The 9,148-nt window shown below is 52.3% G+C and overlaps 2 non-coding genes across 2 annotated transcripts; both read left to right on the top strand.

Annotated features, from left to right (window-relative positions):
* Positions 1 to 4,769: 4,769 nt before the first annotated feature.
* On the top strand, positions 4,770 to 4,843 carry Trnaa-agc (transfer RNA alanine (anticodon AGC)). Its single transcript has one exon. It is a non-coding gene; the product is annotated as a tRNA-Ala (tRNA).
* A 1,504-nt stretch (positions 4,844 to 6,347) lies between these two features.
* On the top strand, positions 6,348 to 6,421 carry Trnaa-agc (transfer RNA alanine (anticodon AGC)). Its single transcript has one exon. It is a non-coding gene; the product is annotated as a tRNA-Ala (tRNA).
* The last annotated feature ends 2,727 nt before the right edge of the window (positions 6,422 to 9,148 follow it).

Below are 9,148 nucleotides of genomic sequence, written 5' to 3'. Positions count from 1 at the left end.
CCAGTCTGCCCGCATTGTAAGCAAGCGCACTTCCTCCGGCAGTGCCCCAACCTTCAGTCTCCTCCCTCCTGCAATACCTGCAACCTCCAACACCCTACCTACTCCCAGAAATGCAAGGCTCGACCTCCTCCATCCGCTCCTGAACTCACTGTTCCTCTCCGCCCTTTGGATGACCCCACCCCTCCTGGCAATTCCCTCCGTCCTCCCCCCACCGCAGAGGACATCATCAGGTTCGTCACAATAGTGCTCCAGAACGTCCATCCCTTTCAGCGTCCCCACACCCTCCACCAGATTTCCCTCGCTGCCCGTTCCGTGTTCCACCTCAACACCTACGCCACCTATTCCCACAACCAGGCCCATTTCACCTTCTCCCGTCTCGACACCCTCGTTTAAATTCCCATTATGGCACGACAGCACCGTATCCTGTTCAATAACATCCGCTCCCTTCCCACCAACAAGCACCTCCTTATGCATACCCTTACGACCCACCGTGTGGATGCCTTCCTTCTGAACGAAACCTTTCTTCAGCCCCACCACACCGTCCACACCTCGCCCTACCTCCTTCACCGGTCTGACAATCCACTCCAGATAGCGCGTGGCGGAGTTGCCATTGGCCACCACCGCCAGATCCCTGTCCGGCTCCAACCCCTCCTTCCTGACCCCACAGAACACTTGATCCTTAGTCTCTTCTTCCCCGGCCTTACCCTTACCTGTGCCACCATCTATGTCCGCCCCGCTGCACCTATTCCTTTCGACTTCCTTTCCCACATCGACCGTACCTTCTCCTCCTACGTGATCGCCGCCGACCTTAACATCCATAGTCGTTCTGCCGCCCAGTTACGGCGGTGGCATCGGTTCCTTGCCACCCTCCAAGGCGACGTCCTTCCAATTCCCCAACACACCCGCCCTGAATCCAATACCACTCCCGATGTCGTCCTAGCCTCCCCCACCCTGCTTGGCCGCATAGCGGTGGACGTCCTTGATCCCATTGGCAGTGACCATCTCCCTGTCCTCCTCACTGTATCAGACGGTCGTCGCCCCCGTCCCGACCCGCGCCATGACCCTCCCCCGAAATATGTCCATGACTACTCCCGTGCCAACTGGAATGCCTACCGGGACTCCCTTGCTCTCCAGGTCGATAGCCACCCCCTCACCTACCACCAACCTGATGACGTTACCCGTGCTGCCTCCTTTCTCCAGCAGACCTTGTCTGAGGCCGTGGAGGCCCACGTCCCTACCATTGCCATCCATCCGCACCGCCCCACCTTACCCCCACAGGCCGTCCTTCTCCTGCGTGAATCCCGCCGGCTCTACCGTGCCTTCCTTCACACACGTGACCAGGACACACTACGACGCCACCGGCAACTACAGCGACACATCAGGAACTTACTCACGGCAAAGAAACGCCGGGACTGGCGACAGACATGCACCCGTCTTAATGCCACCTTACCTATCAACTCGTCCAAGTACTGGTCAGCCTTCCGCCGCCTTACCGGATCTAAACCCTCTCCCTACTACCCTCTCCTTCATGATGACCACCCCTTCCCTGATGCCCTTAGTAAGGCCAACCATTTCGCCTCCTACCTCTCCGATATCCTTACCATCCCTGACGATCCCCAGTTCGATTATTCCCTCTTTCCTGATGTCCGTGATCGAACTGATACCTCTGTCCCCCCGCTTGCTCCTGGCTTCCAGTACTTGGACAACATCACACACACAGAACTAAATACCCCCATCACCACTCAAGATATCATTGCTACACTTCGCCCTAAACGCAACACTGCTCCCGGTCACGATCGTGTTACTTACCGTCACCTCCGTGAAGCTCCTGCCTCCTTCCTCTCCACATTGGCCAGGCTCTACAATGTGGTCCTGTCCACCGGCTACTACCCCGACCTGTGGAAAACCTCCCGGATCCTGATGTTCCTCAAGCCCGATAAACCACCTTCCGCTGTCTCCTCCTACCGTCCCATCAGCCTTACCTCGGTCTTCAGCAAGGTCCTGGAATCCATTCTTACCCGCCGCCTACACAAGCACCTTCACCAACACCGCCTCCTCCCCCCTACCCAATGTGGCTTTCGGCCGTCCTTCTCAGCCGATGACCTCCTCCTTCACCTCACTCACCTCCTCTCCGAACAACTCAATTCCCGTCGTTCCGCCATCTTCCTTTCCCTCGACCTCGAACGCGCATATGACCGTGTGTGGCATTCCGGTCTCCTTTTCAAGCTCCAAACCTTTGCTCTTCCTCTCAACTATGTCCGTCTGGTCGCTTCCTTCCTTTCCCACCGTCCTTCCTATGTCACCATCCACAACACTGATTCCTACACCTTCTACCCCTCCGCCGGTGTGCCCCAAGGTTCCGTCCTTTCCCCTCTTCTCTACCTCCTTTACACGGCAGACATGCCTCCACCTGCACCTCCCCTACACCTTCTCCAGTACGCCGATGACACTGCCTTCCTTGCCCTCGCTCCCACCCTGCAACGCTCCCAGCACCTTCTCCAATCCTATCTTGACCGGTTCACCACTTGGTGTAACCAGTGGTTGCTCAAGGTCAATCCTTCCAAGACCCAGGCGATCATTGTAGGCAAAACCACTCGTTCCTTCCGTCTCCTTGATTTCTATCTTACTATTTATGGCCGTCCCATCACCCTCACACCTACTCTCAAGTACCTTGGTGTCACCCTCGACCGTCGCCTCTCCTGGAACCCACATCTCCGGACGATCCAAGCCAAGGCACGCTCCCGCCTCCGCCTCCTTAAGCTCCTTTCTGGCCGTACATGGGGTCTGGACCCTTCCACCATCCTCTACACCTACAAGTCCCTCATCCGTCCTATCCTTTGCTATGCTCATCCCGCCTGGATCTCTGCCCCTCCTACCTTCTACAAGTCCATTCAGATCCTAGAACGCCATGCGCTCCGCCTCGCCTATCGCATCCGTCTCCCTTCCCCCACGCGGATCCTCTATGACCTGATTCCCTTCCCGCACCTCCTCCTTTTCCTCGAACGGTTACGGATCCTCTACACCTCCCGCAAGCTTGATCCTCCACACCCTCTTGTCTCTCCCATCCTCTCCCACCCCAACCCGCTGCCGCGCCTGCATTCCTATATCCCACCTGCTCTCCATCTTTACACCCTCCACACCCTCTCCCTCGGTGGCTTCCGTCAACTCCCCCTCCCTGATGATGCCCTCCTCCCCTCCATCTACCCCTCCTACCAACTTTGAGCCTTACCTTCCCTCTCCTCCTTTTCCTGTGGGCACCCTCTCTCCCTTCTCTCCCTCCCTCCCCTCCCCTTTCTCCTTGGGCTTCCACTCCCCCTACCCTCCCCCTTCTCCTCCATCCCTCTCCTCCACTGGCATCTTCCCCTCCCCCTCTCTCTCCTCTTCCCCACACCTTTTCCCCTTGGCAGGCCACGACTCTGCTGTCTTCCATCAGTTACTTTCATCGTCCTACGCCGAAGACCATCGCATGTGTTTGTGCCTCGACTCTCCTGCAGTGTGTTTGTGTTTCGTCGTTTGTGCTCCGCTGGTTCACGTGTGGCCATCTGCCATCTGCGTTTGTGCACCGTGTTTCTCCGCTTTTATCCATTGTACTACGCACGTGACCGACTCCGTTTTAACTCTGTTTTGTCTACTGTTTGTACCCCGCCGTCTTGATTGTTTTTATATCTCACTCATCTCTGTTCTGTGTATACTCTGAGGCCGAAGAGCGGCATACTTGGTCCGCTGCCGGCCTACCTGTTTGTCACAGGTATTAAAATCACAATAAAGGAAAAAAAAAAAAAAAAAGCGTGAGCGTTGCGTGAGCGTCGTGTAAAGTCGGAAAAGTCATCTGCATGGGTGATTGCCAAGTTTGGGGAGCGTTTCGTAGTACGATCAGTGCAATGGAGACGCGGAAACTTGTTGTGTCCCAGTGTTTTTCAGTTGGACGACAAGAGTTTTACACAGTAGCAAAGAGCGAGGCACTGAGTTGGCATGAACAATGGAGAGCACAATGGGGCTCGAGATGTGCTTGTTACCTCAGGTGCTGTGTGATTGTCGACAAGGAGTGAAATGGACCAATTTGTGACCGCCCTTTCAATTTAAGACGTTCAAAACAGACGGAATTTGCATTCGTAATACCAGAGCATCGAAACTACTAGGAACTCTTGTGTATATGAACGTGTCCGCGCCTTTGTATTCTGGTACCTTCGCCGCTACAAACCAACCAACCATCGTGTCCGTGCACATCAGAGTCGCAAAGAATGGAGAATAGCCAGGCTTGGTCGTGTGTGTAGCTGTAGCTCAGTTGGCATATCGTTCGCTTAGCGTGTGAACGGTCTCGGGTTCAAGCCCCGGCTCCTCCATGTTTTGTGGTCAGTGCATGGTAAGTGTTGGTCGCGGCGAACATAAACGCACGCAAGAAGTTGCAAAACCAGCGTCACAGACTGATATGATGTATACTGTCATAAGGAGAGCAAGATGTAAGTGTGAGGACCGGCTGTTATCGTGGTGTCATCGTGTGCAGATCTGTCTTAGGTATCACGGCTTAACGTCATTGAAGTCTAGAGGTGGACAACACGTTCGTCTTACTCAGAGCGGTGTCTGAACTCTATTTTCTACGTTATGCGTGCCACTTTCATTGTGGCCAACTACGATTCGATACAGAATGCACGAAACCTGAAAGACACCCTCACTGATACATAGAGAGTAGTGTTTGTCTGCGGAATAATGGGAGTGCAAGGGTCTGTGACGTTGATATGACTGTATGTAGCACTACAAGTTATCGGGGCGGTGGGCGTAGCTCAGATGGTAGAGCGCTCGCTTAGCGTGCGAGAGGTACTGGGATCGATACCCAGCGCCTCCAGAATTTTTAACACACCCACACGCGCACCTTGCCATGCAAGTGGAATAATTCCCAACCGGCAGAGGTGTGTAGGCAGATACAAGCGAACGATTAGCATCCACAATTGGCGAGCGTGCTTTTATTCGTGCGCAGGAAGCACCCTCCTCCCACACCTACACTTAATTTAGAAACAGTACAAATGTTCCCATAAGATTCTCAAGCCTACGTCGGAAAGATCTGCCTTGCGCCGATTTCACGTAAATCCCACTGCACGTTCCCATTCTTTGCGTGCAGTCGGCTGCTACTGGTGTTGCTGGTTGTGACTGCTGATAACAGATGCCGTAGCAATCAATTCATGGAGTGAGTTGTATGTTTTGCGATAGTCTGTCTCTGACAAGGAAGCACAGGTGATATAGGTGCGAACACAGGAAGCTTGCAGCCCCTCGCTGCCTGCAGACACAGAGCAGCCACACTAGAAGAGCGGCCTAAGCCGTAGGCGAAATGTGCTCATTCGCTTTGGCGCGACGTCGAACTGTAAATAAGGCTGTCACTAGCGTGAGCGTCGTGTAAAGTCGGAAAAGTCATCTGCATGGGTGATTGCCAAGTTTGGGGAGCGTTTCGTAGTACGATCAGTGCAATGGAGACGCGGAAACTTGTTGTGTCCCAGTGTTTTTCAGTTGGACGACAAGAGTTTTACACAGTAGCAAAGAGCGAGGCACTGAGTTGGCATGAACAATGGAGAGCACAATGGGGCTCGAGATGTGCTTGTTACCTCAGGTGCTGTGTGATTGTCGACAAGGAGTGAAATGGACCAATTTGTGACCGCCCTTTCAATTTAAGACGTTCAAAACAGACGGAATTTGCATTCGTAATACCAGAGCATCGAAACTACTAGGAACTCTTGTGTATATGAACGTGTCCGCGCCTTTGTATTCTGGTACCTTCGCCGCTACAAACCAACCAACCATCGTGTCCGTGCACATCAGAGTCGCAAAGAATGGAGAATAGCCAGGCTTGGTCGTGTGTGTAGCTGTAGCTCAGTTGGCAGATCGTTCGCTTAGCGTGTGAACGGTCTCGGGTTCAAGCCCCGGCTCCTCCATGTTTTGTGGTCAGTGCATTGTAAGTGTTGGTCGCGGCGAACATAAACGCACGCAAGAAGTTGCAAAACCAGCGTCACAGACTGATATGATGTATACTGTCATAAGGAGAGCAAGATGTAAGTGTGAGGACCGGCTGTTATCGTGGTGTCATCGTGTGCAGATCTGTCTTAGGTATCACGGCTTAACGTCATTGAAGTCTAGAGGTGGACAACACGTTCGTCTTACTCAGAGCGGTGTCTGAACTCTATTTTCTACGTTATGCGTGCCACTTTCATTGTGGCCAACTACGATTCGATACAGAATGCACGAAACCTGAAAGACACCCTCACTGATACATAGAGAGTAGTGTTTGTCTGCGGAATAATGGGAGTGCAAGGGTCTGTGACGTTGATATGACTGTATGTAGCACTACAAGTTATCGGGGGGGTGGGCGTAGCTCAGATGGTAGAGCGCTCGCTTAGCGTGCGAGAGGTACTGGGATCGATACCCAGCGCCTCCAGAATTTTTAACACACCTACACGCGCACCTTGCCATGCAAGTGGAATAATTCCCAACCGGCAGAGGTGTGTAGGCAGATACAAGCGAACGATTAGCATCCACAATTGGCGAGCGTGCTTTTATTCGTGCGCAGGAAGCACCCTCCTCCCACACCTACACTTAATTTAGAAACAGTACAAATGTTCCCATAAGATTCTCAAGCCTACGTCGGAAAGATCTGCCTTGCGCCGATTTCACGTAAATCCCACTGCACGTTCCCATTCTTTGCGTGCAGTCGGCTGCTACTGGTGTTGCTGGTTGTGACTGCTGATAACAGATGCCGTAGCAATCAATTCATGGAGTGAGTTGTATGTTTTGCGATAGTCTGTCTCTGACAAGGAAGCACAGGTGATATAGGTGCGAACACAGGAAGCTTGCAGCCCCTCGCTGCCTGCAGACACAGAGCAGCCACACTAGAAGAGCGGCCTAAGCCGTAGGCGAAATGTGCTCATTCGCTTTGGCGCGACGTCGAACTATAAATAAGGCTGTCACTAGCGTGAGCGTTGCGTAAAGTCGGAAAAGTCATCTGCATGGGTGATTGCCAAGTTTGGGGAGCGTTTCGTAGTACGATCAGTGCAATGGAGACGCGGAAACTTGTTGTGTCCCAGTGTTTTTCAGTTGGACGACAAGAGTTTTACACAGTAGCAAAGAGCGAGGCACTGAGTTGGCATGAACAATGGAGAGCACAATGGGGCTCGAGATGTGCTTGTTACCTCAGGTGCTGTGTGATTGTCGACAAGGAGTGAAATGGACCAATTTGTGACCGCCCTTTCAATTTAAGACGTTCAAAACAGACGGAATTTGCATTCGTAATACCAGAGCATCGAAACTACTAGGAACTCTTGTGTATATGAACGTGTCCGCGCCTTTGTATTCTGGTACCTTCGCCGCTACAAACCAACCAACCATAGTGTCCGTGCACATCAGAGTCGCAAAGAATGGAGAATAGCCAGGCTTGGTCGTGTGTGTAGCTGTAGCTCAGTTGGCAGATCGTTCGCTTAGCGTGTGAACGGTCTCGGGTTCAAGCCCCGGCTCCTCCATGTTTTGTGGTCAGTGCATGGTAAGTGTTGGTCGCGGCGAACATAAACGCACGCAAGAAGTTGCAAAACCAGCGTCACAGACTGATATGATGTATACTGTCATAAGGAGAGCAAGATGTAAGTGTGAGGACCGGCTGTTATCGTGGTGTCATCGTGTGCAGATCTGTCTTAGGTATCACGGCTTAACGTCATTGAAGTCTAGAGGTGGACAACACGTTCGTCTTACTCAGAGCGGTGTCTGAACTCTATTTTCGACGTTATGCGTGCCACTTTCATTGTGGCCAACTACGATTCGATACAGAATGCACGAAACCTGAAAGACACCCTCACTGATACATAGAGAGTAGTGTTTGTCTGCGGAATAATGGGAGTGCAAGGGTCTGTGACGTTGATATGACTGTATGTAGCACTACAAGTTATCGGGGGCGTGGGCGTAACTCAGATGGTAGAGCGCTCGCTTAGCGTGCGAGAGGTACTGGGATCGATACCCAGCGCCTCCAGAATTTTTAACACACCTACACGCGCACCTTGCCATGCAAGTGGAATAATTCCCAACCGGCAGAGGTGTGTAGGCAGATACAAGCGAACGATTAGCATCCACAATTGGCGAGCGTGCTTTTATTCGTGCGCAGGAAGCACCCTCCTCCCACACCTACACTTAATTTAGAAACAGTACAAATGTTCCCATAAGATTCTCAAGCCTACGTCGGAAAGATCTGCCTTGCGCCGATTTCACGTAAATCCCACTGCACGTTCCCATTCTTTGCGTCAGTCGGCTGCTACTGGTGTTGCTGGTTGTGACTGCTGATAACAGATGCCGTAGCAATCAATTCATGGAGTGAGTTGTATGTTTTGCGATAGTCTGTCTCTGACAAGGAAGCACAGGTGATATAGGTGCGAACACAGGAAGCTTGCAGCCCCTCGCTGCCTGCAGACACAGAGCAGCCACACTAGAAGAGCGGCCTAAGCCGTAGGCGAAATGTGCTCATTCGCTTTGGCGCGACGTCGAACTGTAAATAAGGCTGTCACTAGCGTGAGCGTCGTGTAAAGTCGGAAAAGTCATCTGCATGGGTGATTGCCAAGTTTGGGGAGCGTTTCGTAGTACGATCAGTGCAATGGAGACGCGGAAACTTGTTGTGTCCCAGTGTTTTTCAGTTGGACGACAAGAGTTTTACACAGTAGCAAAGAGCGAGGCACTGAGTTGGCATGAACAATGGAGAGCACAATGGGGCTCGAGATGTGCTTGTTACCTCAGGTGCTGTGTGATTGTCGACAAGGAGTGAAATGGACCAATTTGTGACCGCCCTTTCAATTTAAGACGTTCAAAACAGACGGAATTTGCATTCGTAATACCAGAGCATCGAAACTACTAGGAACTCTTGTGTATATGAACGTGTCCGCGCCTTTGTATTCTGGTACCTTCGCCGCTACAAACCAACCAACCATCGTGTCCGTGCACATCAGAGTCGCAAAGAATGGAGAATAGCCAGGCTTGGTCGTGTGTGTAGCTGTAGCTCAGTTGGCAGATCGTTCGCTTAGCGTGTGAACGGTCTCGGGTTCAAGCCCCAGCTCCTCCATGTTTTGTGGTCAGTGCATGGTAAGTGTTGGTCGCGGCGAACATAAACGCACGCAAGAAGTTGCAAAACCAG

The sequence above is a fragment of the Schistocerca gregaria genome, chromosome 11 (genome assembly GCF_023897955.1).
Source record: "Schistocerca gregaria isolate iqSchGreg1 chromosome 11, iqSchGreg1.2, whole genome shotgun sequence".
NCBI classification, from domain to species: domain Eukaryota; kingdom Metazoa; phylum Arthropoda; class Insecta; order Orthoptera; family Acrididae; genus Schistocerca; species Schistocerca gregaria.
The sequence above is the reverse complement of the archived record's forward strand: the minus strand, read 5'-3'. Positions and strand labels throughout refer to the sequence as shown.